We start from the raw sequence: 16,992 nt of genomic DNA, 5'->3' as shown, positions 1-16,992 counted from the left end.
TCGGAAGTTCCCGAAAAGGTGTTCAGCATTACATACTATTATATTAAATTTTTACTACGAAATTGTAAAGTGTGTTTTATAAAAGACTTAAAGTCAGAAAAGAAAAATGCTTGATATAAACGAAATGGACTGAGTTCAAATCAAATATTATTTTCTTTATTGCAAAAATAAAAATTGTGTAACAAATAAAGGTTTTTGTATACAAGTTTAAAATTTTCGAAGAAATTCAAAAACTCTTACAAAAGAAGAACGTGAAGTCGAGTATATAAAAATATTTTTCCATCGAATCCTAAGGTTAACGGTAACCATTCAAAAGCACATAATATTTAAATTCTAAACAGTAATTTTACAACAGCACATAAATTTATTTTGGTGTGAACAATTGTTTGCTAGCATGTAAAACCATTAATTTAGAAATACAAATAAATATGAATTTTTATTAACGAATAATTTTGTACTTAATTTAATTCTTAAGACCGGTATAAATTGGTATTATCGCGTTAAAATGGCCATGTTTACCCTTTTACTTTTTTTAGTGATTTCTTTTAAAGAAAATAAACTTATTCAATTGTTGCTTTGGATCTTTCCCCACCATGTTATAATACAATTTACCGGAAAAAGTTGTAATGTTATTCTGGTTTTGCCGCTAAAATGAGAAATAATTTTAGCGGCAAAACTCGAACTCAATGCCCGCTTTTATTTTCGAAAAAATCGGTCAAATCCTCTTGGACTACTCATTAATAAAGAGGAACTAATCTTTGTTTTTATAGATCTTACTGTTTAATTTTTCACTGTTTCCCCCTGTTTTCATTTTACTTTCACAACTCTAAAAAAATATTGTCGTGAGGCCAAAGAGTTCATGTCCTTAAAATAAGAATAAATTTGTTGCATTTTTGCATCTTGACTACAAGGCTAAAATCATTAAAAAATAGGATATGTTTTTCAATACTTTATTTTAAAGACATTTTTTACTTGAAACATAGCATAATTTCTACTGGAAGTCTTGTTTTTAACGGACATTTTATAGCATATGAAAAAAAGCTGAAAAGCGAAAAATTGAAATGTGCTTCGTAGGGTCAAGTACACAAAACCCCATTTAAAAGAGAATTGTGTCTTAAAAGCATCCTTACTTGTATTCTCCGCTTCTTTGGTTCGGAATCAATACCAAAATTGTTAAAGTGGAGACACAATCTTTGGAACCGGACATGCTGTTTGTTCAGTGTATAGTGGAAGATCCCTTTAATTACCTTTGTTTGAATATTTTGACTTACTAGTCCTACGTTCCGATTTGTTTTGACGAAACAAAAAAATTGTGCCCGTAATGCGAAAATGATAAACAAAAATCATGCTCTTTTTTTTCAAACATATTTATTATCTTGGTTCCGAATGAATTTTCTCTCCGAATACTCATTTTAACATTTTATGTAAATTTATACTTGTTTATATTCACACGTAGTATTTTTCCTATATTTAATGAAATTTTCTTTGTGTATATATATTTGTAATGCGCGAATTGGTTACTTTCATTATTTTACTTCCAGCATAAACTTTGTCTCTCTTTGTAAACACATATATGTTTATGGGCTATTTCTAAATTAATATATGTTTGAATCCAAGCATATTATATTTACAAACATTTTATGTCCCAAACATAATATGTTCTAACATATTAACATATATGTCCCAAACATATTATGCTAGTTTATGAACATTATATGTTTGCACTCAAAAATATTGTGTTTAAAAATTTGAGTTCCAAACATATAATGTTTATACCCAAACATATGAAAAACAGTCTTTTTCGTCCGTGCATATGGGAACTTTACGTCAATATAGCTTTATATATGTGACGGATCTTGTGTCGGTAACACATTAATTAAATAGTGGCACAATAGATCTCATTCACAATATTAAACAAGTATATACGGCCGTAAGTTCGGCCAGGCCGAATCTTATGTACCCTCCACCATGGATTGCGTAGGAACTTCTGCTAAAGGCTGTCATCCACAATCGAATTACTTGGGTTGCGATAACACTTGCCGATGGCAAGGTATCGTAAAACTTTTTAACACTGTCTTCTAAATTGTAAGTTAGTCCATAAGGGGTATATATTAAACAAAAAAAGGCCGATTAAATACGTATATAATTCAGTTTGACAAAATTTTCTATAGAAATAAAATTTTGACAAAATTTTCTATAGAAATAAAAACTTGGAAATTTTCTATAGAAATAAAATGTTGACAAAATTTTCTATGGAAGTAAAATGTTGACAAAATTTTCTATAGCAATAAAATTTTGACAAAATTTTCTATAGAAACAAAATGTTGACAAAATTTTCTATAGAAATAAAATGTTGACAAAATGTTCTATAGAAATAAAATGTTTACAAAATTGTCTATAGAAATAAAATGTTGACAAAATTTTCTACAGAAATAAATTTATTACAAAATTTTCTATAGAAATAAAATTTTGACAAAATTTTCTATGGAAATAAAATGTTGACAAACATTGCTATAGAAATAAACTTTTTACAAAACTTTCTATAGAAATGAAATTTTGACAAAACTTTCTATAGTAATAAAATTTGACAATTTTTACATGGCTGTTAGAGGCCATATACTAACCAAATGTACCCAATTTCAACCGCATCGGATGACTTTTGCTCCTCCAAGAGGCTCCGGAGGTCAAATCTGGGGATCGGTTTATATGGGAGCTATATATAATTATGGACCGATATGGACCAATTTTTGCATGGTTGTTAGAGACCATATACTAACACCACGTACTAAATTTCAATTGGATCGGACGAATTTTGCTCATCCAAGAGGCTCCAGAGTTCAAATCTGGGGATCGGTTTATATGGGAGCTATATATAATTATGGACCGATACGGACCAATTTTTGCATGCTTGTTAGAGACCGTATACTCACATCAGGTACCCAATTTCAAACGGATCGGATGAATTTTGCCCCTCCAAGAGGCTCCGGAGGTCAAATCTGGGTATCGGTTTATATGGGAGCTATATATAATTATGGACCGATATCGACCAGTTTTTGCATGGTTGTTAGAGACCATATACTAACACCACGTACCAAATTTCAATCGGGTAGGATGAAGTTTGCTCCTCCAAGAGGCTCCGGAGGTCAAATCTGGGGATCGGTTTATATGGGAGCTATATATATTTATGGACCGATATGGACCAATTTTTGCATGGTTGTTAGAGACCGTATACTTAGACCACGTACCAAATTTCAACCGGATCGGATGAATTTTGCTGCTCCGGAAGGCTCCGCAAGCCAAATTTGGGGATCGGTTTATATGGGGGCTATACGTAAACGTGGGCCGATATGGCCCATTTTCAATACCATCCGACCTACATCAATAACAACTACTTGTGCCAAGTTTCAAGTCGATAGCTAGTTTCGTTCGGAAGTTAGCGTGATTTCCACAGACGGATGGACAGCCGGACAGACGGACAGACGGACAGACGGACGGACGGACGGACATGCTTAGATCGACTCAGAATTTCACCACGACCCAGAATATATATACTTTATGGGGTCTTAGAGCAATATTTCGATGTGTTACAAACGGAATGACAAAGTTAATATACCCCCATCCTATGGTGGAGGGTATAATAAACGTTAATAAAAAAGTGGCAAATTTATTATGATAAAACAAGTATATATGGCCGTAAGTTCGGCCAGGCCGAATCTTATGTATCCTCCACCATGGATAGCGTAGAAACTCCTACGAAAGACTGTCATCCACAATCGAATTACTTGGGTTGTGGTATCTTAAATCGTTTTCTAAATTGTGAATTAGTCCATACGTTATATATATTAGACAAAAAAGGTATGTGTAGGTAAGTCTACAAATAATTACGAATCGATATGGACTTTTGCACGGTACGTAGGGAGCCAGAATTGAAATATGGGTGTCGCTTATATGGGGGCTATATACAATTATGAACTTGATATGGACAAATTTTTGTGTGATTGGGGATCGATTTATCTGAGGGCTATATATAACTATAGACCGATATGGACCTAGTTAGGCATGGTTGTTAACAGCCATATACTAGCACAATGTAGCAACTTACTCGGATGAAATTTGCTCCTCCAAGAGGCTCCAAAACCAAATCTCGGGATCGGTATATAGGGGCTATATAGGATTATGGACTGATATGAACCACTTTTGGCATGGCTGTTAAATATCATATACTACCACCACGTACCAAATTTCAGCCAGATCGGATGAATTTTGCTTCTCCAAAAGCCACCGGAGGTCAAATCTGGGGATCGGTTTATATGGGGGTTATATATAATTATGGACTGATATGAACCAATTCCTGCATGGTTGTTGGATACCATATACTTATATCACGTACCAAATTTCAACCGAATCGGATGAATTTTGCTCTTCCAAGGGACTCAGGAGCTCAAATCTGGGGATCGGTTTATATGGGGGCTATATATAATTATGGACCGATTTCGACCAATTTTTGCATGAGTGTTTGAGGCCATATATTAACACCACGTACCAAATATCAATTGAATCAGATGAATTTTGGTCTTCCAAAAGGCTCTATATGGGGGCTATATATAGTTATGGACCGATGTGAACCAATTTTTGCATGGTTGTTAGAGACCATGTACTAACGCCATGTACCAAATTTCGGCCGGATCGGATGAAATTTGCTTCTCTTTGAGGCTCCGAAAGCCAAATCGGGGGATTGGTTAATATGGGGGCTATATATATAATTATAAACCTATGTGGACCAATTTTTGCATGGTTGTTAGAGACCATATATTGACACCATGTACCAAATTCCGGATCGGATGACAAGACAAATTTGGGGGTCCGTTTATATGGGGTCTATACGTAAAAGTAGACCGATATGTCCCATTTGCAATACTATCCGACCTACATCAATAACAACTACTTGTGCCAAGTTTCAAGTCGATAGCTTGTTTCGTTCGGAAATTAGCGTGATTTCAACAGACGGACGGACGGACGGACGGACCACGACCTAGAATATATATACTTTATGGGGTCTTAGAGCAATATTTCGATGTGTTAGAAACGGAATGACAAAGTACCCTCCTGGTGGAGGGTACAAAAATCGAATTAAATGCATTTATATAATCATACCCAATTTTTTTAATAAAATTGTGAAATTACATTTTTCGATTACCTCCATCATTTTAACTGGATTTGATAACAAAAAATACAAAACGTATAAAGTGGAACATAATAAAAAAAATGCAAAAGTATGGCAATTAGTGGCGTAAAAATTTCGTCGATTGAATAGAGGATCTAACTTGTTTCAAACGTATTTTAATTTAGTACAATTACGATTGATTTAATACAGAAAAAAAGATTTTCTAATTCAATCACGAAATTAATTTATCAAATTAATTATACCTCCATCATAGGATAAGGGGTTACTAACTTGGTCATTCCATTTGTAACATATTGAACTTACGCTTAATTTCGAACGAAACAAGTTTCAAATTTTGTACGTGATAGACGTCCTCCAACAACCATTTGAAAATTGGCCCATAAATATATATTGCCCCCATATAAACCGATCCCGATATGTGACTTACGGATTCTCTGACGTGTCAGCATATGCCATCTCAGAACCATGCAAAACTTAGTTTGACTTCCGTGTAGGACATAATATATTATCAAACTGGCAACACGCTTATCTAAAGGGCAAATCGGTGGATTCGGCGCTACACTCTGTAGTGCATCATATTGAGAGATCCATGACACACAAGGAACATACACTGGTGGATTTTCTTGATATCGAAGGTGCCTTTAATAATACAAGAATTGTATTGTAAAAGTATTACTTAAATTGGAAAGGAATGGTGGGAGTGATTTCATAATCGACTGGATAGGATAGAGGGGATGTTATTTCATAGAAACGCGACTAAGACAAGAGGACTACTCCAAGGGGTAGTGTGTTATCGCCTTTACTTTGGCTACTCATAGTAGATGAGTTTGTAAGTTTTCTTCACGACAAAGGGATAAAGATAGCGTATGCGGATGACATTGTTCTGATCGTGTCACGAAAAACTCTGGACACAATCTCTGATATAATAAGTGAGGCTTTACTGGTTCTATCCGATTGTGCAAGGAACTGTGGTTTGGACGTTAACCCAAACTGAGCTAATGTTCTTCACTAAAGGAAGGAAAACCGCCGGGTACAAGGGCCCACAATTTCAAGGAACGAGATTGACCCTCTCGAAATCGGCCAAGTACATGGGAATTGTCTTGGACTTCAGACTAAATTGGCTGGAAAATACGAAGTCCGTCTAAAGAAGGTCAAAAGCTGGTCGGAAACGCTGGGGCATGAATCCATCCCTCTTTCATTTGCTTTTTGCAGCGGTTATAAGACAAGTAGCTACCTATACTGAAAAAAATGTTTACGTGATATTAAAGATTACGCAACCTCAATTTTAGGATGCGCAATTTACACACTATTAAGGACAAATTTCTTTAAAATAATGAAATTGTAATTAAAAGAAAGTTTATAATCTTTGCTTCAAATTTGTTTTTCATTAAATTTAGGACACATATTTTGAAAACTTGCGTCCCTTCGTTAAAGTTGCATGACTTTAAACTAAGGCAAATGTTCGTTAAAGTAAAGCAACACATTTTTTATTTAAAGAAATCGTCCTTAACTGAAATATTGAATCTTTATATTTAAGATAAAAACGCTTCAAATATAGGCTAAGATTTATTTTAAGGATTTAGCATCTTTGGTTTAAAGTTAGTTTGGAATTAAGAAAATATTTTTTTACTTCGAAACATCCGTCATAATTTGGATTTTTAAACTGGCATTTGTTTGTACGTGAATAGATTTATTAATATACCGGATAAATAGAATGAAAATTCCATTAATAAGATCTGTATCCTAATTTCAATTTTATAGATCCTAGATTTAAAGCCAGATAGGTGCAAAAAAAATTCCTTATTTTAAAGAACCCGCATCTATGGCTCGGAATCAATGCCAAAATCCTTAAAGGAAGGTCAAAATCTTTGGATCCAAGTAAACTTTTTTTTGAGTGTATGAATGCCACGTCTGGCGGACCATCACGAACCATAAGAATCATATATCGTACAGAAATTTAACAGGATAAACAGAATGTCTTTTATTTATATGACTGGTGCAATGAGAACGACAGCCATCTTGGCTCTGGAGGTAAAGGGTGGTTAAATTTTCAAGGGCCGATGTTGATTTTGAATAAAACACAAACTATTTAGGAAATTATTGTAATTTTATTTAATTATGATATATTGGTATTATTCAATTATATATGGAACAAAATATCGGCCAAATGGGCGCCGCGACCTCGGTGGCACACCTTCATCCGATGGTCCAAATTTTCGATGACGCTGAGGCATAATGGAGGTTCTATGCCGTTATTGTGCCGAATTATCTCATCCTTTAGCTCTTGAATTGTTGCTGGCTTATCGACGTACACCTTTTCTTTCAAATAACCCCAAAGAAAAAAGTCCAACGGTGTCAAATCACATGATCTTGGCGACCAATTGACATCGCCATTACGTGAGATAACACGGCCATTGAATTTGTTGCGCAAAAGAACCATTGTTTCGTTAGCGTCCACATCCATATCTTCCAATTCGGGCCATAAAAAGTTCGTTATCATCTCACGATAGCGAACATGTGTAAGGTGAACCATAATATGTTTGAGCAATACAAACAATATATTGTTTGAACCAATCCTGAAAATATATATGCTTGAAGCAGAATATGTTTGGGATATATGTTGCAGAAGCGATTTTTTTGAGAGTGTACATATTAGGAAGAAAGCTGAAGTGATACTCACGGGGCTGAAGAGCCTGGACTGGCTTGGAATCGCGGTCTGCAGACCCACGGAACTTGTTGCTTCAGTTGAGCAACACCTAAGGGCGGACTATATGGCGGCTCGGCATGAAAATGATGGCAGATGGATCGAAAATGGATGATAATAGGGCAGTGGGATTTACTGCGAAGAGTTAGGAATCAGGGAGTCATATAAAATAGACAGGGCAGGCAGTTTCTTTCAGGCGGAGGTATTTGCTATTGCCGATGCTGCGGAGCTCCTATTGATGAGGGCGATATTAAGAAGCGATATCTGCTTTTTCATCGACAGTCAGGCAGCAATAAAAGCTTTGGATAATGAGAAAATAACGTCAGAGGTAGTCAGCCGCTGTCGTAGGATGGAAAAACCTAGAAACCCTGTTGAAGACGCAAACGGGATGGATTGATCCTGACGGAGGAAGATAGATAATGACGAATAAAGGAAGAAAACTAACCTAACCTTACTATATGTGGTATCTAACAATCATGCAAAAAATGATCAATATTGGTCCATAATGATATACAACCACCACATAAACCGATATCCAAGATTTAACTTCTGGAGCCTCATGGAGTAACAAATATCATTCGATCCGGTTAAAATTTGGCCCTCTAATTACCATTCAAAAGTTGGTTCATATCTGTTCATAATTATTTGCCTTCGGAAATTGACATCACTCTGGCTGAACATTCGGCCGTTCATGTTAGTTTTGATTGAAATAAAGGGTGATTCTTTTGAGGTTAGGATTTTCATGCATTAGTATTTGACAGATCACGTGGGATTTCAGACATGGTGTCAAAGAGAAAGATGCTCAGTATGCTTTGACATTTCATCATGAATAGACTTACGATCTGCCACAACGTCGAATTTTCAGTGAATGGGCCCTAGAAAAGTTGGCAGAAAATCCGCTTTTTTATCGACAAATTTTGTTCAGCGATGAGGCTCATTTCTGGTTGAATGGCTACGTAAATAAGCAAAATTGCCGCATTTGGAGTGAAGAGCAACCAGAAGCCGTTCAAGAACTGCCCATGCATCCCGAAAAATGCACTGTTTGGTGTGGTTTGTACGCTGGTGGAATCATTGGACCGTATTTTTTCAAAGATGCTGTTGGACGCAACGTTACGGTGAATGGCGATCGCTATCGTTCGATGCTAACAAACTTTTTGTTGCCAAAAATGGAAGAACTGAACTTGGTTGACATGTGGTTTCAACAAGATGGCGCTACATGCCACACAGCTCGCTATTCTATGGCCATTTTGAGGGAAAACTTCGGAGAACAATTCATCTCAAGAAATGGACCGGTAAGTTGGCCACCAAGATCATGCGATTTGACGCCTTTAGACTATTTTTTGTGGGGCTACGTCAAGTCTAAAGTCTACAGAAATAAGCCAGCAACTATTCCAGCTTTGGAAGACAACATTTCCGAAGAAATTCGGGCTATTCCGGCCGAAATGCTCGAAAAAGTTGCCCAAAATTGGACTTTCCGAATGGACCACCTAAGACGCAGCCGCGGTCAACATTTAAATGAAATTATCTTCAAAAAGTAAATGTCATGGACCAATCTAACGTTTCAAATAAAGAACCGATGAGATTTTGCAAATTTTATGCGTTTTTTTTTTAAAAAAAGTTATCAAGCTCTTAACAAATCACCCTTTATAAACAGGTGGCTAATCGATGTGCTTACAATTAAGCCAGTCTACTAACTTCATGACTTTGATTTTTTTCGGGTGTATGCAACTAATGATTGCCTGACCAATGAGCAAGCTATGTCCACTACATTGGATTACACGTCAAAGCACTGCCAAGTATCCGCACTAATAAACAGCAACTAATATTCACCAGGGATGGCGGCAAGTGACACACATCTCATGCACATGAGCCGCTAAAATGAAGGAAAAAAACAACCAAACATTTTAAACAATCACGGATGACACTAAACCAGTGGTTGTAGTATGAAGTGGTCTTCGTGGTGTTGGTCGGTTCGATGCAGTGTAACCAAAAATCTGGTAGATATCACAGTTATCTCAAATCTCAGGTAATAGAAATGGCTAATTTTGTTGATTGGAAAAAGCGTTTTGTGTTAAACAATTTACGAAAAGCTGTAACAAAGACAGTGGAGTGGTGAAAATAGCAACCAAACGCTTAGTGGCTTTGTTTGGGGTCGTATGGACTGACTACGGGATGTTGATGATGGGCCACAATTACTTGAATGCAATTACCTCTTGTCCACTGCTAATTATGGATTCTGCTGAATGGCATGACAGTGGGTGGAGGCTATTGGGAAATATCCCAATAATTAGGATGTTCATTCAACGATTGGGAGACCATCCAGGATCAACCGAGCAATGGGCCAACTATATATGGTACCTCCAAACCTGTTATGATGATGACGATGAGGATGACTGTTGCAGGCCAGAGCTCCGTCAGTGTGATACTCATGATGATTAGATGAAATTATGCTGACTACACGTATAAATTGGATAATATCCAATGGTGTAATCGGCAATGTACGAGGTAATATTTACAAAATCCTCTGGTGATTTGGCAAACCGTCACACAAACACCTGAACAGGAAATGCATGCATACGTATGTATGCATGCATACATACTTTCATTCACTCACACGCACACAGAATCGGAGAAAATGCATAGAGCAAGGCATTGGCATTTATCGTTACGGTGATACAGGTGAATTTATGTGAAAACTAAAATTAAATTAAATTTACATAAATTGCATATCCTAGCTATAAGCTGTCCGAAAAAAAATATTAAGATTTAAATAAACACGACACACATACACATATGCATACATCTTCGATGCTATTAATACCTAAAGAGTTATGCTCGCATGCATGTTAATGCGTCTAAGTGTGAAAAATTATTTCACACATACCGGAAATGCGTAAAACTTCATCGTCATCATCCAGCATCAAACGATGAAACTATGTTCAATAATTAAAGGCTCAAATAAAATCAATTGAATTTGCCTATTCATATGGCTTAGATATTGACCAAGAGACTGATAAATGTATTGGAAAAATGGTTAAAGTAGGTATAATAACCCAACTGTTAATATACAATGTTGGTACATGAAAGGTGGGGATGTATAACAAAGATGCGGGCCATAGAGGCTTCTAAAGCAAAATCTGGCAATAGGTCGTTATGGAGACTATATGTAATTATGGCACGATATGGGCCAATGAATGCATTTCAAATAGAGAAAGTATAGTGGAAATATGTGCCGATTTCGAATAGAATCGCATGGAAATTTCGATTAATGTTTCTCCAAAGCATGCATTCTGAACGCATAAACCGCTTCGAACCGCTGTTGAAAAACATTGATTTCACATGTTATTTTTTATGCACGGGAAGAAAAAGAAACCACTTGGTGTCAAGGCTATACGGTGGAAGATCCATCAAATCGATCTTTTGAATGCTCAAAAATGCAGTTGCGAGAGATTTGTGTGGTGAACGTTTTTGGTTGGTTTTTCTGATCTCTTGGAAGACAACTGGAAAACAAATCGTTGTATACACCCTCAAAAAAAATCGCTTTTCTAACATATGTTCCAAACATATTTTGCAGGAAGCACATATATTATTGGATATTGCCGAAACATTATTATGTTTGTTTTATGTGAACATATATGTTTGGAAGCATTTTGAGCCCAAAAATATTATATGCTTGGAAGAATTTTCTCCCCAAGAAGATTGTGCTCATTCCCTCACATAATTTTCACTTCCACGAAATTTTTAATTCTTGGCACCTTTTTCTGTAATATAAATAATGTTGAAGAAATTATTCAATTTTATAATTTTTTTTTAAATTTTACCTTTCGCCTGGACGGAGAATCGAACCGGGAACCATGCAATTTGTAAGCCAACACACTACCACTGGGCTACGTAGCTGTTATAGTCACCAATAGACAATTATCGTTATAAGTTACATTTATATAGCATCCCAGCAAAAAAAGCGTCGCCAGAAAAGTAGTGAAAATTTTCTTTTTGGATTCGGAAGTGGTGCAAAATTGGCGCAGAAGCGATGATTTTAACATGGGCTTGTCATAGGATGCAAGTCCTCCATTTCAACTGCCGTTGCACTGAATTTGCATCACTTCCTAAGGTGTGATGCGCATCCAGTGATTTGGATGTGAATAAAGAAATTTTGTGATATTTTGACAAATAAATAATTTTTACAATTTTTGTATGATTTTTACCCCATTATAACGCTTGTCTAGAACGTTTGACATCAAATATTTTTAAAAATTCGCAATTTTTCTAGAAAGGATTTAGCATTTTTTTCGACAAAATTTAAATAATATGCACTATTTTATTAATTTTTAATCTGTTTCTAACCCATTTGAAACAATAAAATTTTAAATTTCCCATTAAAAATATGAAAAAATCGAGTTATAAAAAAGTGACTCAAATGAACTTCCTGTGCAGTTAAAAGAAAGAACATCTTTGGGAGGACATTTTTGGAAGTGCTTTTAAAGTTGTGCCTTAAGAAGAACTTCCAAATTTTTTTGCTGGGATAGTTTGCAGCGCCCACCAGCCCATGCAAACATAACATTATTTAACATTATATTATTAACATACGTTCCGATTTCTTTTAACGAACCAAGAAAAAAAAATTGTGCCCATAATGCCAAAATTATAAACAAAACACATGTCCACACATACATAAAATGCTGCTCTCAAGACGAAAACACACGCTGTTTCTTTTTCAAATGTCCATTCTCTTGGTTCCGAATGTCTATTCTCTTTACTCCGAATACTCATCCTAATATTCAAATTAAATAATATTTAGACTTAAGCATATCAAATTTTTGGCCTTATAAAACATTTTTCCGAAACAACATACAAGCGGTTTCACAGAAATTGCTCTCTTTTCATTCTCTCGCTGTGTTATGTTGATATCTTTCGTCAACCCTCCCGGTTTCCATCTCTATTTTTTTCTCTATACTCTCTCTCTCTGTCGCTCTCTGAATAAAATATCACAACATATATATGTTTACAAAACATTGTCATTTCAAAACATTGTCATTACATATCATTATTTTCTTTCTTTACATCAAATTTTATATTCAATATATTTATATGAATTTTATTCAGTATTTTGTAAATAAAGAAATAAAGAAAACACTATTCTGTTCTGTTATATGTTTACTCGAAATTTGTAAATTTATATATGTTTACATTCACACATATTATTTTTATAAAACATTCATGCCCCAAACATAATATATTCTAACATATTAACATATGTGTCCCAAACATTTAGTGTTAGTTTAGGAACATTACATGTTTGCACTTAAATATATTGTGTTTAAAAATTGTGCCCGAAACACATTTTGTTTATATCGGAACATATGAAAAACATATTTTTCCAACAGTGTACCACTCAGAATACTACTCTAATAAATTTGCCACATGTCCAGTTTTTCGAAAAAAAAAAACTGGCGATCATTTGGTTGGAAGCGTTTCGTGCGCTAGCAACTTTTATTGGAATTGGCTCAACTTCAAACACCCATACAGTCGAATGCTATTTACTTTCGGGCTCATACGCATAAATCCACGATTCATCAACAGACACGATGTCAAAAACATGTTTGTTTGTTTGTTTTTATACTCTCCACGATCGGATGGGGGTATATTAACTTTGTCATTCCGTTTGTAACACATCGAAATATTGCTCTAAGACCCCATAAAGTATATATATTCTGGGTCGTGATAAAATTCTGAGTCGATCTAAGCATGTCCGTCCGTCCGTCTGTTGAAATCACGCTAACTTCCGAACGAAACAAACTATCGACTTGAAACTTGGCATAAGTAGTTGTTATTGATGTAGGTCGGATGGTATTGAAAATGGGCCATATCGGTCCACTTTTACGTATAGCCCCCATATAAAGGGACCCTCAAATTTCGCTTGTGGAGCCTCTAACAGAAGCATATTTCATCCGATCCGACTGAAATTTGGTACATGGTGTTGGTATATGGTCTCTAATAACCATGCAAACATTGGTCCACATCGGTCCATAATTATATATAAACCGATCCCCAGATTTGGCTTGCGAAGTCTCCAAGAGAAGCAAATTTCATCCAATCCGGTTGTAATTTGGAACATGGTGTTAGTATATGATCTTTAACAACCGTGCCAGAATTGGTCCATATCGGTCCATAATTATATATAGCCCCCATATAAAACGTTCTCCAGATTTGACATCCGGAGCCTCTTGGAGGAGCAAAATTCATCCGATCCGGTTCAAATTTGGAACGTGGTGCTAGTATATGGCCGCTAACAACCATACCAAAATTGGTCCATATCGGTCTATAGTTATATATAGCCGATCTCCAATCATACAAAAATTGGTCCATATCGGTTCATAATCATGGTTGCCACTCGAGCCAAAAATAATTTACCAAAATTTTATTTCTATAGAAAATTTTGTCAAAATTTTATTTCTATAGAAGATTTTGTTAAAATTTTATTTGGTTCACAATCAAATTTTCATCATTGTCAAAATTTTATTTCTATAGAAAATTTTGTCAAAATTTTATTTCCATATAAAATTTTGTTAAAATTTTATTTCGGTAGAAATTTTTGTCAAAATTTTCTTTCTATAGAAAATTTTGTCAAAATTTTTATTTCTATTGAAAATTTTGTGAAAATGTTATTTCTATAGAAAATTTTGTCAAAATGTTATGTCTATTTTGTCAAACTGAATTACATACGTATTTGAACGATCTTTTTCGATTTAATATATACCACGTATGGACTTACATACAATTTAGAAGATGGTGTTAGGAGGTTTTAAGATACCTTGCCATCGGCAAGCGTTACCGCAACTTAAGTAATTCGATTGTGGATGGCAGTGTTTAGAAGAAGTTTCTACGCAATCCATGGTGGAGGGTACATAAGCTTCGGCCTGGCCGAACTTACGGCCGTATACACTTGTTTATTTTATCATGCACAACAAGATTTAGATGTTATAAATTAAAGTACATGAATTATATGATACAATTACAATATTATCCACACATTAATATAAATAACAAGTATATACAGCAGTAAGTTTGGCCAGGCCAAATCTTAAATACCCACCACCATGAATCAAATATAATAGTTTCCTTTGAAATTTTCAGGGGGGTTTGATGACAGATATACGCCCAAGAAGATCAGTTCCACCAGTATGCTTCTCGAAGATAAATTTAAAGATTTTACCTACGAAGACTAGATCAGATTCTGGATTTTTAAGAACCATTTTTGTTTGTGTTTTAGAGGAATCATAAACATCTCTTGTAAGTGTGCAAGAAAATTATGAAATAATGCCTTGATTTGAAATCTAAAATCTGTTAACCATTTAGCCATTATTTAAATGACTACGAGAAGAAAAATTTGGAAATTTTACATTCAGTTTCAAATAATGATCAGTGCACTTTATATACCCTCACGTAGTGAAATCGGTCTGTATGGAGGCCTTACCAAATGGACCGATAAAAACTAAAACCTATACACGTTTTGGTGGGTTTAAAGCACGAATATATTTACAATTGCAGGCAAATTACGTAAAAAATTACGGTTTCTGGAAACCCAAGGAGTTAAAACGGGAGATCAGTTTTATGGGACCTATGCCAAAAACATGCGCGGATACACACAATATTCAGTACATCTAATTGTATTTATAGACCCCAAATCGTAGGGCCGGTTTATAGGTGGGCTATATCAAAAACTGAACCGATACACAGTATATACGGCACACCTATTTATGGTCCTTAAAAACCTCTAGATTTCCAATTTCAGGCAAATTGTGTGAAAACTACGGATTAAAGAAGCCCAAGAAGTAAAATCGACAGATTGGTCTATATTGGGGCTATATCAAAACATGGGCCGATGATCACCATTTTCGGCACACCTCTTTATGGTCCTAAAATACTTACAGATTTTTAATTTCAGCCAAATTGGAAAAAAACTACGGTTTCTATTAGCCCAAGACCTGAAATTGGGAGGTCAGTCTATATGGTCGCTATATCAATACATAGACCGACACTCACTATTTCCAACGCACCTCTTTATGGTTCTAAAATACTTCTTGATTTCCAATTTCAGGCAAATTGGATAAAAACTACGGTTTCTATAAGCCAATGAAGTATGGACAAACTTCACGTTTGTCAACTATTTTGAATATTTAACAAGTAAGGAAAGTCTAAAGTCGGGCGGGGCCGACTATATTATACCCTGCACCACTTAGTAGATCTAAATTTTCGATACCATATCACATTCGTCAAACGTGTTGGGGGCTATATATAAAGGTTTGTAACAAATACATACATTTAAATACCACTCGATCTGGACAGAATTTGATAGACTTCTACAAAATCTATAGACTCAAAATTTGTGTCGGCTAATGCGCTAGGGTGGAACACAATGTTAGTACAAAAAATATGGGAAACATTTAAATCTGAAGCAATTTTAAGGAAACTTCGCAAAAGGTTATTTATGATTTATCGCTCCATATATATGTATTAGAAGTTTAGGAAAATTAGAGTAATTTTTACAACCTTTCGACTAAGCAGTGGCGATTTAACAAGCAAAATGTTGGTATTTTGACCATTTTTGTCGAAATCAGAAAAACATATACACAGAGAATACAGATTGGTTGGGACAATCGAATTTATTGCCAACCTCCTTATGGCAGTTGCAGCTACCATCAGTTAGCAGTTGTGTCTCCCAAATAATTCGGTCCTGCCAATCGAATAATGGTAAAGAGGGCTTAAATGACATAAAGAGTTGATTTTGTCAACCAATAAATTCTGCTGTCACCTTCATCATTCGGTTGAGTCGATCAACCCTCGGAGTACGTATAACCGAATTATAAACAAGTATATACGGCCGTAAGTTCGGCCAGGCCGAAGCTTATGTACCCTCCATCATGGATTGCGTAGAAACTTCATCTAAACACTGCCATCCGCAATCGAATTACTTAAGTTGCGGTAACGCTTGCCGATGGCAAGGTATCTTAAAACCTCCTAACACCATCTTCTAAATTGTATGTAAGTCCATACGTGGTATATATTAAATCAAAAAAGATCGATCCAATACGTATACAATTCA

This window comes from Haematobia irritans, chromosome 5 (genome assembly GCF_050003625.1).
Source record: "Haematobia irritans isolate KBUSLIRL chromosome 5, ASM5000362v1, whole genome shotgun sequence".
In the NCBI taxonomy this organism is placed as follows: Eukaryota; Metazoa; Arthropoda; class Insecta; order Diptera; family Muscidae; genus Haematobia; species Haematobia irritans.
The sequence above is the reverse complement of the archived record's forward strand: the minus strand, read 5'-3'. Positions refer to the sequence as shown.